Genomic DNA, 12,908 nt, shown 5'->3' with positions numbered 1-12,908 from the left:
TGTGGTTATTTATAAAGGCCCCTTGGAACTAGCCCAGGATCTGGAGGCAGAAATCCTGGAAATGAATCCTAGATCCCCAATTTCTCTTTGTGTGAGCTAAGTGTTGTTTTCTCAGCTCTAAAATTGGTGCTACAATTTCTGCTTTGCATGTGCCCTGTGACCCAGCAATCCTGCTCTTGGATATAGCTCAGAGAAGTTCTCTTATAGGTATATAAATAAGGAGACATGTTGGAGGGGAGTCTCGCCCCACCCCTCTGTCATGGCAAAGGGAGTGAAGGTTTTCACCACCAGAGAAAAGGATAAGTGAACTGTGGTGGGTGTGGCTACAGGATTTCTGAGAGTAGACGTAAGCAACCGACTAGACACACATATAGCAACAGGAATGATCCTTCAAAACAGAGTTGGGTAAAGACCTAAGGGGCAGAACATGTATCACAATACATCACAGACATGAATAAAAAAGACAGAAAGTGAAAAGTGAAAGAGAAGTCACTCAGTCTGACTCTTTGCGACTCCAAGAACTGTAGACCACCAGACTTCTCCATCCATGGGGTTTTCCAGGCAAGACAGAAGCAAACATAAAACAATATATTTTACAAGGATACATGCCTATTTATAGATCTGTATCAAATGCACTAGAATAGATGCCTATGAATGGAGATTAGTGATGAGGGGGGAAAATAAAACCAGAAAATAACATTGCAGAGACCAATGACAATAACGGGCCATACCGTGGAGGAGGAAATGTCAACCCCTTCCAGTATTCTTGTCTGGAAAATTCCATGGACAGAGGAGCCTGACAGGCAGGCTATAGTCCACGGGGTTGCAAAGAGTCAGACACAACTGAGCAGGCACCCACCAGAACCAAAAGGTGTGATCAACTTGATTTCTTGCATTAAAATTTTAAAAATCCCTCCTTCAAGGTGTTGTCAGAATTATACATAATGTTCACTAGCATCCCCGGCACAGTGCTTGGTACATGTAGATGCTCCATCAGCTTTTTGTCTCTCACTTATAATATACCAAGTATGTACTTTATGCTGGACGTGGTACAAGGAGCTATAGAAGAGACAACTGTGTGTCTCTCAGGGGCTTGAGACGGCAGAGGGGACGTGATAGCATCAGGAGGAGGCAACCCTCATCAGGATCGCAGAGACCACGCTGTCAGATCCCCTCATTTGCCAAAATGAGGTTGAAAGGAGCGACTAGTTCAAGGTCACACAGCAAATTAGTGACGGAGTTCAGGGCATCTGTTCAGGTCTCCAGGGCCCTTTCCAGAGCATTACCAAGCCTGCACTCAGGCCTTCTTTATTGCTGTGGGGTCTACTCTCTGGTTGTGGTGCGTGGGCTTCTCACTCTGGTGGCTTCTCTTGTTGCAGAGCATGAGTTCTAGTGTATGCGGGCTCAGTAGTCGTGGTACACCAGCTTAGTTGCCCCGATGCATGTGGAATCTTCCAGGGCCAGGGATTGAACCATTGTCCCCTACATTGCAAGGCGGATTCTTAACCTCTGGGCCACCAGGGAAGCCCAATAGATGGTTTTAAAGTGCAGTTTGGTAGCTAAAATCTTTCAGGAGACAGAGCTGAAACTCTCAGGCGTCACTCTCCCACTCTTCCTCTTCTGGACTTGTCCAGTTGTCTGAGGGACCTCAGGTTAGAGGTTCCCAGTCCAGAGCAATCTCTACTCCCAGCCCTCAAAGTTTGCCCTCAAGTCTTCCCACGTAAATACTACTTCAAGGAGGGGGAGAAGGGTCCCTATAATTCCCTCTTAGCCTCTATTACCCTTATACTCATCCCTAAAATATCCCATTTCCTCCACATGAAACAGGTTCTCCAGAGGAGGAGGAGTAAGAAAGTTTCTGATGGGGCCCAGATCTCTGAGGTTTGATGCAGGGGATGGGGAGAACTCTGGGCTGGCTCATGGGGTGCTGTGTTTCAGACAGCAGGTCCATGTGAAGGCACCAGGAAAGTGAGGAGGTGGTCAGAGAAGCCCAGAGAAGGAGGGGTAGATGTAGCAAAGGGGAGGGACCAGTCCCTGAAGACTCTGCCAACACTTTGCCAGTCTTGATTCACAGGGTTATGATAGCCTTTCCTACAATTTCAGAAAAATTGAAAAGTTTTCCCATGGATTTCAAAATGAGACTGGCAAAGAACGGAATAATATACTGATTTTCCAGGACATGCATGGTCAGTTACATGTCAGATATAAAGAGAGATGAAGGAGAAAGAATTCTGTCGGGGGTGAGAACTCTCCATCTCCTGGGAATTTGGCAAAACCCTAAGCAGGGATAAGGGGATGCTGAGGAGAAGCAGGATGGCCAACATTTAATGAGCACTTTCTCTGCCCCCAAACACTGTGCGAAGCCCCAGCTAGATTGTCACCATTTAGCTCCCACACAATAGCCCCATGAGCTGGGCAGTCATGTGCCCATTTTACAGGTGAGGCGATAAGATACAGACTTATGGCTTGCCCAGGATCACACTTTTGGGAGCAGGATTGGAACTCCATAGTCCATGCCCTAACTGCTTAACAAAACAACAGCTAATCCAGAGTCTGGTCATTTTGGATCTCCCAGCATATGGCTGAGAACATGAGATAAACAAATCCTTTCCACCCAGGGCAGGAATCCAAGTGCCCATCATTCAGGCTCCTTTTCCCTTAGGAATAATTTTTAAGGAAATCCATTCCAGGAAAGCATCAATCTACAGTCCCTGTAGCATACTTTTGCTTTCTGTATTCTCATATCACTGCCAATATTTTATGGTGTGCTCTCTGCGACTTGAATAGCAGGTTTTTTCTGTTTTTTTTTTGTTGTTGTTGTTTTTTTTTAATCACCTCTAACCTTCTTTCCATTGCAACTGATCTCTGGCCACGTTTTTCAGAATTTTCAGCAGAACCACTGGTTATGAAATGTTTGGATAACATTATTATAAGATATTTAAAGGGATTTTAGAACACAAAGACGAAATAAAAACCACCACACTTATTAGAAGACATTCTAGAGTATGTCTCTTTCAGACAACATCGATGGACCCTGTTAAGGATTTCTGTTTATCGGCTAAGGTGGCGCCACCGTGTGGCAGGAATGTAAACATAGTTTACAACAGATTTGCAAAGCTAGCCTTGAAGCTGAGTCCTGATTAACAGTTTTTAATCCAGGAGAGTTGCCTTATTTTAAAATTGTACACATAAAGTCAAGCTTTATTAGCATGTCACATCACACCATTTCAAATTATCAGGTGGCCTCTAAAATACAACGTGGGTGACCTATATATCATGGTTCAGGCCGCCTTCTCCTGCCACATTCTGCTAATTAAAGAAGCCATGTGAAGCAGGTGGAAATTCTGATAATCTAATATTAGGAGCATCATAGAGGCACCTTGGTTGCATTCTCTCTGGCAAAAATATGGTGAAAGATCGATTTAAATGGCACTCTGAAATTGACCCAAAGAACTTTGGATTCTCTGACCCAAAGAATATGAACAGCAGTATAGATGGTAAAGAATCTGCCTGCAATGCAGGAGACCTGGGTTCAATCCCTGGGTGAGGAAGATCCCCTGGAGAAGGGAATGGCAACCCACTCCAGTGTTCTTGCCTGGAGAATCCCAGGGACAGGGGAGCCTGGTGGGCTGCCGTCTCTGGGGTCGCACAGAGTCAGACACAACTGAAGCAACTTAGCAGCAGCAGCAGCGTAGATGATAAAGAATCTGCCTGCAATGCAGGAGACCTGGGTTCAATCCCTGGATGAGGAAGATCCCCTGGAGAAGGGAATGTCAACCCATTCCAGTATTCTTGCCTGGAGAATTCCATGGACAGAGGAGCCTGGTGGGCTACAGTCCATGGGGTTGCAAAGAGTCGGACATGACTGAGCGACTAACATGTTCATGGTGACCCTTCAGGAAGGTACATGTTAATCATGTGACTTTAGTCACACTTGGTAGGGTGTCTTTACATTTATCTGATTTGAGAACCTATCCTGGATAGATTTCTTAGGTTTAACTCATAGAGTTCTGGTATTGTGACCCATGCCTGTTTCAAAGGATTGTTGTGAGGGTTAAATGACATAACATTGGTACAGCACACAGCAGAGGATGGCAGTCAACAATTTTTGGTTGCTTTTCCTTTCACTATTTGAAATGAGCTTTGAAAATTACAAAGTGATGAATGTCATTGACAAATATATCTTTGTATGATGCAGGTGGAACTGGTCCAGTGGAAGAGACCACTGTTTCCCAAATGCTAATGTACCTACAAATCACCTGAGGATCTTGTTAAAATGCAAATTCTGTGTTCTATAGTTCTGGGATGGAGCCTGAGAGTCTCCACTTTTAACTAGCTCTCACGTGATTCCAGTCCACTGGCTGCACTTTGAAGAGCAAAGGTTTAGAACAGTTGATCTTAACCAGACTGTACATTAGAATTACCTATGAGATTTTGTAAAGTGTGGACTCTCAGCCCCCACACTAGATCTACTGAATCAGAATTTCCAAGGGTAGGGCTCAGGCATTCATAGTTTTAATAAGTGACCCAGGTGATTCTGGTGCTCAAAATCTTCTTAAATCTGCTCTCAGCCAATTCTGATTCATTCAATCAGCTGCTGTTTGTTGAGCTTCTACTCTGTGCCAGGCATTGAGCCTGGTGAGGAGGAAAAACAAAAGAACAGCAATAACAAAGCATACGATAAATGTTGGATATGGGGTGCTTTATATGGGACAGGGGGTGTGAGGGCTCAGCCAGGCTGTTCAGTCAAGGGCAAGGAAGGCTTCTCTGTGGGAGGGGAAGTTAGGAACAAGTATAAGAGTTGAATAAGGCCAAATAAGAACAACAAGAAGAGGTATAAAATAACATAATATTTTAGCAAAGATTTGAGTTCACCCATGAAGAAGGTCAGAGAAGAAATTGGGAACAAGACCACAAAGGTGTGCTAGGCTAAATAGTTTGACCTTCATTATGAAGAAGTCTAGGGTTTTAAGAAGTACCTGGCAGGGCTTCCCTGGTGGCTCAGTGGTAAAGAATCTGCCTATTGCAGGAGATGCAGGTTCCATCCCTGCTCTAGGAAGATCCCACATGTCCCTGAGCAGCTCAGCCTGTGTACTACAACTGTTGAGCCTGTGCTCTGAAGCCTGTGAATCACAACTACTGAAACCTGGGTGCCCTGGAAAGGGAAGTCTGGCATGCTACAGTCCATGGGGTTGCAAAGAATCGACACGACTGAGTGACTGAACTGAACTGGGTGCCCCAGAGCCCGTGCTCAGCAACAAGAGAAGCCACTTTAATGAGAAACCCATACACTGCAGCTGAAGAGTAACCCCTGCTTTAGCAACTAGAGAAAAGCCCAACAAACAACAAAAACACAGCACAGCCAAAAAGAAATAAATTGAATTTACTTTAAAAGTACTTGGTAAATAGCAAGTTCAGTCAGTTCAGTCACTCAGTTATATCTGGCTCTTTGCGACCCTATGGACTGCAGCATGCCAGGTTTCCCTGTCCAGGGCACCCATCGCCAACTACTGGAACTTGCTCAAACTCATGTCCATTGAGTTGGTGATGTCATCCAACCATTTCATCTTCTGTTGTTCTCTTCTCCTCCTGCCTTCAATCTTTCCCAGCATCAGGGTCTTTTCCAATGAGTTGGCTCTTCTCATTAAGTGGCCAAAATATTGGAGCTTCAGCATCAGTCCTTCCAATGAATATTCAGGACTAATTTCCTTTATGATCGACTGGTTTGATCTCCTTGCAGTCCAAGGGACTCTCAAGAGTCTTCTCCAATTCTTCAGAGCTCAGCTTTGTTTACGGTCCACTTCTCACATCCATATATGACTACTGGAAAAACCATAGCTTTGACTAGATGGACCTTGTTGGCAAAGTAATGTCTCTACTTTTTAACATGCTGTCTAGGTTGGTCATTATTTTTCTTCCAAGGAGCAAGCGTCTTTTAATTTCATGGCTTCAGTCACTATCTGTAGTGATTTTGGAGCCCAAGAAAATAAAGTCTTTCACTGTTTCCATTGTGTCCCCATCTATTTACCATGAAGTGATGGGACCAGATGCCATGATCTTAGTTTTTTCAATATTGAGTTTGAAGCCAGCTTTTTCGCTCTCCTCTTTCACCCTTATCAAGAGGCTCTTTAGTTCTTCTTCACTTTCTGCCATAAAGGTGGTATTATCTGCATATCTAAGGTTATTGATATTTCTCCCGGAAATCTTGATTCCAGCTTGTGATTCATCCAGCCCAGCATTTCTCATTATGCACTCTTCATATAAGTTAAATAAGCAGGATGACAGTATACAGCTTTGATGTACTCCTTTCCCAATTTGGAACCAGTCCTTTGATCCATGTCTGGTTCTAACTGTTGCTTATTGACCTGCATACAGATTTCTCAGGAGACAGGTAAGGTGGTCTCATATTACCATCTGTTTAAGAATTTTCCACAGTTTGTTGTGATCCACACAGTCAAAGGCTTTAGCATAGTCAATGAAGCAAAAGAAGATGTTTTTCTGGAATTCTCTTTCTTTTTCTATAATCCAACAGATATTGGCAATTTGATTTCTGGTTCCTCTGCCTTTTCTAAATCCAGTTTGTACATCTGGAAGTTCTTGGTTCACCTACTATTGAAGACTAGCTTGAAGAATTTTGAGCATTACTTTGTTAGCATATGAAATGAGTGCAATTGTGCGGTAGTTTGCGCATTCTTTGGCATTGCCCTTCTTTGGGATTGGGTTGAAAACTAACCTTTTCAGTTCTGTGGCCATTGCTGAATTTTTCAAATTTACTGGCATAGTGAATGCAGCACTTTCACAGCATCATCTTTTAGGATTTGAAATAGCTCAGCTGCAATTCCATTACCTTCACTAGCTTTGTTTGTAGTGATGCTTTCTAAGGCCCACTTGGCTTCATGCTCCAAGATGTTTGGCTCTAGGTGAGTATTCACACCATTGTGGTTTCTGGGTCATGAAGATCTCTTTTGCATTGCTCTTCTGTGTATTCTTGCCATCTCTTCCTAATATCTTCTGTTTCTGTTCGGTCCATAATGTTTCTGTCCTTTATTGTGCCCATCATTGCATGGAATGTTCCCCTGGTATCTCTAATTTTCTTGAAGAGATCTCTAGTCTTTCTCATTCTATTGTTTTCTTCTATTTCTTTGCGCTGTTCACTCAAAAAGGCTTTCTTATCTCTCCTTGCTATTCTCTGGATCTCTGCATTCAGATGGGTATATCTATCTTTCTCTCCTTTGCCTTTCACGTCTCTTCTTTTCTCAGCTGTTTGTAAGGCTTCCTCAGACAACCATTTTGCCTTTTTGCATTTCTTTTTCTTGGGGGTGCTTTTGATCACTACCGTCTATACAATGTCACGAACATCCATGCATAGTTCTTCAGGCCCTCTATCTATCAGATCTAATCCCTTGAATCTGTTTGTCACTTCCACTGTATAATCATAGAAGATTAGGCCATACCTGAGTGGTCTAGTGGTTTTCCCTACGTTCTTCAGTTTAAGTTTGAATTTTGCAATAAGGTGTTCATGATGAGCCATAGACGCCTCCTGGTCTTATTTTTGCTGACTGTATAGAGCATCTCCATCTTTGGCTGCAAAGAATATAATCAATCTGATTTCAGTATTGACCATCTGGTGATGTCCATGTGTAAAGTCATCTCTTGTGTTGTTGGAAGAGGGTGTTTGCTATGACCAACACGTTCCCTTGGCAAAAATCCATTACCCTTTGTCCTGCTTCATTTTGTACTCCAAGGCCAAACTTGCCTGTTACTCCAGGTATCTCCTGATTTCCTTCTTTTGCATTCCCGTCCCCTATGATGAAAAGGACATCTTTTTTGGTGTGTTAGTTCTAGAAGCTGTTCTGTTCAGCAACAAGTTGTAGGTTTAGTTTTATTGAAGGAGAAGATGAGCACATGTCCTTCTACTCTGCCATCTTGTAGAGAGCAAGCCCAAGAAAGCATGTGGGGAAAAAGAAAGAACTCTCATGCACTGTTGGAAGGGAATGTAAATTGGTGCAACCACTATGGAAAACAATATGGAGATTTCTCAAAATTTTAAAAACAGAACTACCATTTGATCCAGCAATTCTACTTCTTGTATAAGTCCAAAGAAAATGAAAACACTAATTTATTTGAAAAGGTATACGCACCCCTATGTCCATCGCAGTACAATAGCCAAGATATGGAAACAAACCTAAGTGTCCATAGATGGATGAATGGATAAAGAAGATATGGATAAATAAAAAATATATATGGAGTAGTACTTAGCCATAAAAAAGAAAGAAATCTTGCCGTTTATAACAACATGGATGGACCTAGAAGGTATTATGCTAAGTGAAGTAAGTCAGACAGAGAAAGACAAATACCACATAGTCTCATGTATGTGTGGAATCTAAAAAACAAAGGAAAACAAAAAAAATCAAGATCATAGATAAAAAGAACAGACTAATTGTTGCCAGAGGGCAGGGGATTGGAGGGTGGGCAAAATGAGTGAAGGGGGTCAATAGGTACAACCTTCCAGTTATAGTTGGAGAAGGAAACAGCAACTCACTCCAGTACTCTTGCCTAGAAATCCCATGGATGGAGGAGCTTGGTGCAGGCTGCTGTCCATGGGATCGCAAAGAATCGGCACGACTGAGCAACTTTACTTTCACTTTCACTTTCCAGTTATAATACAAGTAAGTCACGGGGATGTAATGTCCAGCATGGTGACTATAGTTAATAATACTGTATTGCACATTTGAAAGTTAGAGAGTAAACCTTAGAAAATATTAGAAATCTTCATTACAAGCGGAAAAAAAAGATATTTATGACTATGAATGGTGACTAATGGTAACTAGACTTATTGTGATATTTGTTTCACAGTGCATACAAATATCAAATCATTATGTTTTCCACCTGAAACTAACATAGTGTTATATATCAGTTATATCTCAATAAAAAAATGTTTCTTTTTAAGAACTTTGGTTTTGAATAAGAATATTATTTAAACCTAGCCATCATGTTCTGCTTTTTCATAATTAATTCAAAACAGAGCAGAACTCTGGAATACTTCAATAAAATTTAATCTTCAGAATTTTTCTGAGTAAAGGAACTTTCTTGACTCCTACACAGCAAAATATGGCGTGTCTCTATAAGCAAGGTAAAAAGACAACCCTCAGAATGGGAGAAAATAATAGCAAATGAAACAACTGACAAAGGATTAATTTCCAAATTTCCAAAATAAATAACCAACTCATACAACTCAATACCAGAAAAACAAACAACCCCATCAAAAAGTGGGGAAAAGACCTAAACAGACATTTTCCCAAAGAAGACAGACAGATGGCTAAGAAACACTGAAAAAGATGCTCAATATCACTCATTATTCAGTTCAGTTCAGTTCAGTCGCTCAGTCGTGTGCAACTCTTTGCAACCCCATGAATCGCAGCATGCTGGGCCTCCCTGTCCATCACCAACTCCCGGAGTTCACTGAGACTCACGTCCATCGAGTCAGTGATGCCATCCAGCCATCTCATCCTCTGCTGTCCCCTTCTCCTCCTGCCCCCAATCCCTCCCAGCATCAGAGTCTTTTCCAATGAGTCAACTCTTTGCATGAGGTGGCCAAAGTACTGGAGTTTCAGCTTTAGCACCATTATTAGAGAAGTGCAAATCAAAACTACAATGAGATATCACCTCACACCTGTCAGAATGGCTGTCATCAAAAAGTCTACAAACAATAAATGCTGGAGAAAAGGGAACCCTCTCGCACTGTTGGTGGGAATGTAAAATGATACAGTCACTATGGAAGACAGTATGGAGACTCCTTTAAAAACTAGAAATAAAACCACTATATGATCCAGCAACCCCACTCCTAGGCATATACCCTGAGGAAACCAAAATTGAAACAGACACATGTACCCCAATGTTCATTGAGCACTATTCACAATAGCTAGAACATGGAAGCAACCTAGATGTCCATCGACAGATGAATGGATAGAGAAGTTGTGGTACATTTACATGATGGAATACTACTCAGCCACAAAAAGGAACACATTTGAGTCAGTTCTAATGAGGTGAATTAACCTAAAGCCTATTATACAGAGTGAAGTAAGTCAGAAACAGAAAGATAAATATTGTATACTAATGCATATATGTGGAATCTAGAAAGATGGTACCAAAGAATTTATTTGCAGGGCAGCAGTGGAGAAACAGGAGAAGGCAATGGCACCCCACTCCAGTACTCTTCCCTGGAAAATCCCATGGACGGAGGAGCCTGGTGGGCTGCAGTCCATGGGGTTGCTAAGAGTTGGACACGACTGAGCGACTTCACTTTCACTTTTCACTTTCATGCATTGGAGAAGGCAATGGCAACCCACTCCAGTGTTCTTGCCTGGAGAATCCCAGGGACAGGGGAGCCTGGTGGGCTGCCAACTACAGGGTCGCACAGAGTCGGACACGACTGAAGCGACTTAGCAGCAGCAGCAGCAGTGGACAAACAGACATAGAGAACAGACTTGTGGACATGGGGAGAGGGGAAGAGAGGGTGGGATGCATAGAGAGAGCAACATGGAAACTTGCATTACCATATGTAAAATAGATAGCCAATGGGAATTTGGTCTAAACTCAAACAGGGGCTCTGTATCAACCTAGAGGGGTGGGATGGGGTGGAAGATGGGAGGGAGTTTCAAGAGGGAGGGGACATATGTATACCTATGGCTGATTCATGTTTAAATTTGACAGAAAACAACAAAGTCCTGTAAAGCAATTATACTTCAATTTAAAAATAAATAAATTTTAAAAAAATGGCGTTTCTGGTTTTCCAGCTCATGTTTACCCTTAATGTGTTACAGGCCCCAGGGCCATCCCAAGGAGAAAATGCAAGCACCTACCCATGATAAGCCCTGTGCTAGACACCAGGTAGATAAATGAAAACAAGATCTCTGCCTTGGATAATGCATCATAGTCAATAACATAGTTCTGTTTCCATATGTAACAGTAAAGGATTGTGAAAAGTGCTGTGGAATCAGAGGGAGGAATTTGTTCTTGTGGGAAGGAGAAAGGATGAGGATTGAGGCAGACTTCATAGAGATTGTGAGTTTTGAAATGGGATTTGAAGGATGTCAGAGACTTCCCTGGTGGCTCAGACAGTAAAGCGTCTGTCTACAATGCGGGAGACCCGGGTTTGATCCCTGGGTTGAGAAGGTCCCCTGGAGAAGCAAATGGCAATCCACTCCAGTACTCTCGCCTGGAAAATCCCATGGACAGAGGAACCTAGTAGGCTACAGTCCATGGGGTCGCAAAGAGTCGGATACGACTGAGGGACTTCACCCACTCACTCGCTCAGAGTGTACTAGGAAGAGATGCACAGAAAAAAACATTCCAGACTGTAGTTAAAGTGAAAGTGTTAGTCACTCAGGAGTGTCTGACTCTGCGACCCCATGGACTGTGTCCATGGAATTCTCCAGGCAAGAATACTGGAGTAGGTAGCCATTTCCTCTTCTCCAGGAGATCTTCCCAACCCAGGGATCAAACCAAGGTCTCCTGCATTGCAGGCAGATTCTTTAGCATCTGAGCCACCAGGGAAGCTCTTGACAGTAGGTACAGCATTTTTTAAAAGGCATAGAGTGAGGACAAGCTCTGGGAATGGTGAACAGTTCAGTGTTACTACAGCATAGGGTTCTTAGGGAGACATGAAGGGAAGTGGAGAAGCAGATAGGTACCAGGAAAAAAAGGGCTTTGGACACCTGCCTGAGGGGTTAGATTTTTTACTATTGGCCATGCACCCCAGAAGGCTATTGAGCCCCTCTTCAGCTGTTAGACAAGATGGGCTGTATTCCTTGGCCCTCTGTCTCTAGAATTGACCCACTGCCCTTCTAGTGGGTTCACTGTTTCTTCTGGGTCCTCTGATCTTCTTAGCTCTACATAGCTCCTGTTGTTTGCCTCAGGTTTCAAGGCCTTGAAAACTGTCTGGACTTGAAGTGAGCTTTTTCAGAAAACATTTGACATGCTCCCTCGGGCCCTACACACTATACAGACAAATGGCTTTCATGTTTCACACTTGGATCAGCTCTGTCTGTCTCCCCTCAAAGGAGGACAGTTAGGTAGTGACTATTCTTAAGTTTCACGTTCAGTTTTCAGGGATTTGTAGTCACCACTGAATGAGTGTGGGCTGATTAGTGATCTTTGTGTTCAATCAGGGGTTACCTAACTGGATAAGGACAAAGCTGAGACCAAAATTCAGGTCTCCTGACTCCCAGTCCAGTACTCTTTCAGTCGTGCTCCAACTTCTGGCACTGCTTACATCTGGGCCACAGCAGATGTACTGGGCTACCTCAAACTCACAGGGCCTGGAGTGAGAGTGAAGCTTAGGGAAAGCCCTGTGCCTGGAATGGAATTCTGTACCTCAAGCCAGACAGCAAGATTTTTTGTCTTTTGACACCTCTCTTTCTTACATAAACAGGAGCCTGCTAAAGCTGAAACTCCAGTACTTTGGCCACCTCATGCAAAGAGTTGACTCACTGGAAAAGACTCTGATGCTGGGAGGGATTGGGGGCAGGAGGAGAAGGGGACGACAGAGGATGAGATGGCTGGATGGCATCACTGACTCGATGGACATGAGTCTGAGTGAACTCCGGGAGTTGGTGATGGACAGGGAGGCCTGGCGAGCTGCGATTCACCGGGTTGCAAAGAGTCAGACACGACTGAGCGACTGAACTGAGCCTACTTAATTCTCGGCTGCAGCTGAAAGCAGGGAGTGTGATGCGTTGTTTTGCGGGAGCTTCCTGTCTTTGGAAAAGTCCCGCTAAGGAAAGTTATGACCAACCTAGATAGCATATTCAAAAGCAGAGACATTACTTTGCCAAAAAAGGTCCGTCTAGTCAAGGCTATAGTTTTTCCTGTGGTCATATATGGATGTGAGAGTTGGACTGTGAAGA

The sequence above is a fragment of the Bubalus kerabau genome, chromosome 6, assembly GCF_029407905.1.
Source record: "Bubalus kerabau isolate K-KA32 ecotype Philippines breed swamp buffalo chromosome 6, PCC_UOA_SB_1v2, whole genome shotgun sequence".
Lineage (NCBI taxonomy): Eukaryota > Metazoa > Chordata > Mammalia > Artiodactyla > Bovidae > Bubalus > Bubalus kerabau.
Note: the sequence above shows the minus strand (reverse complement) of the source record.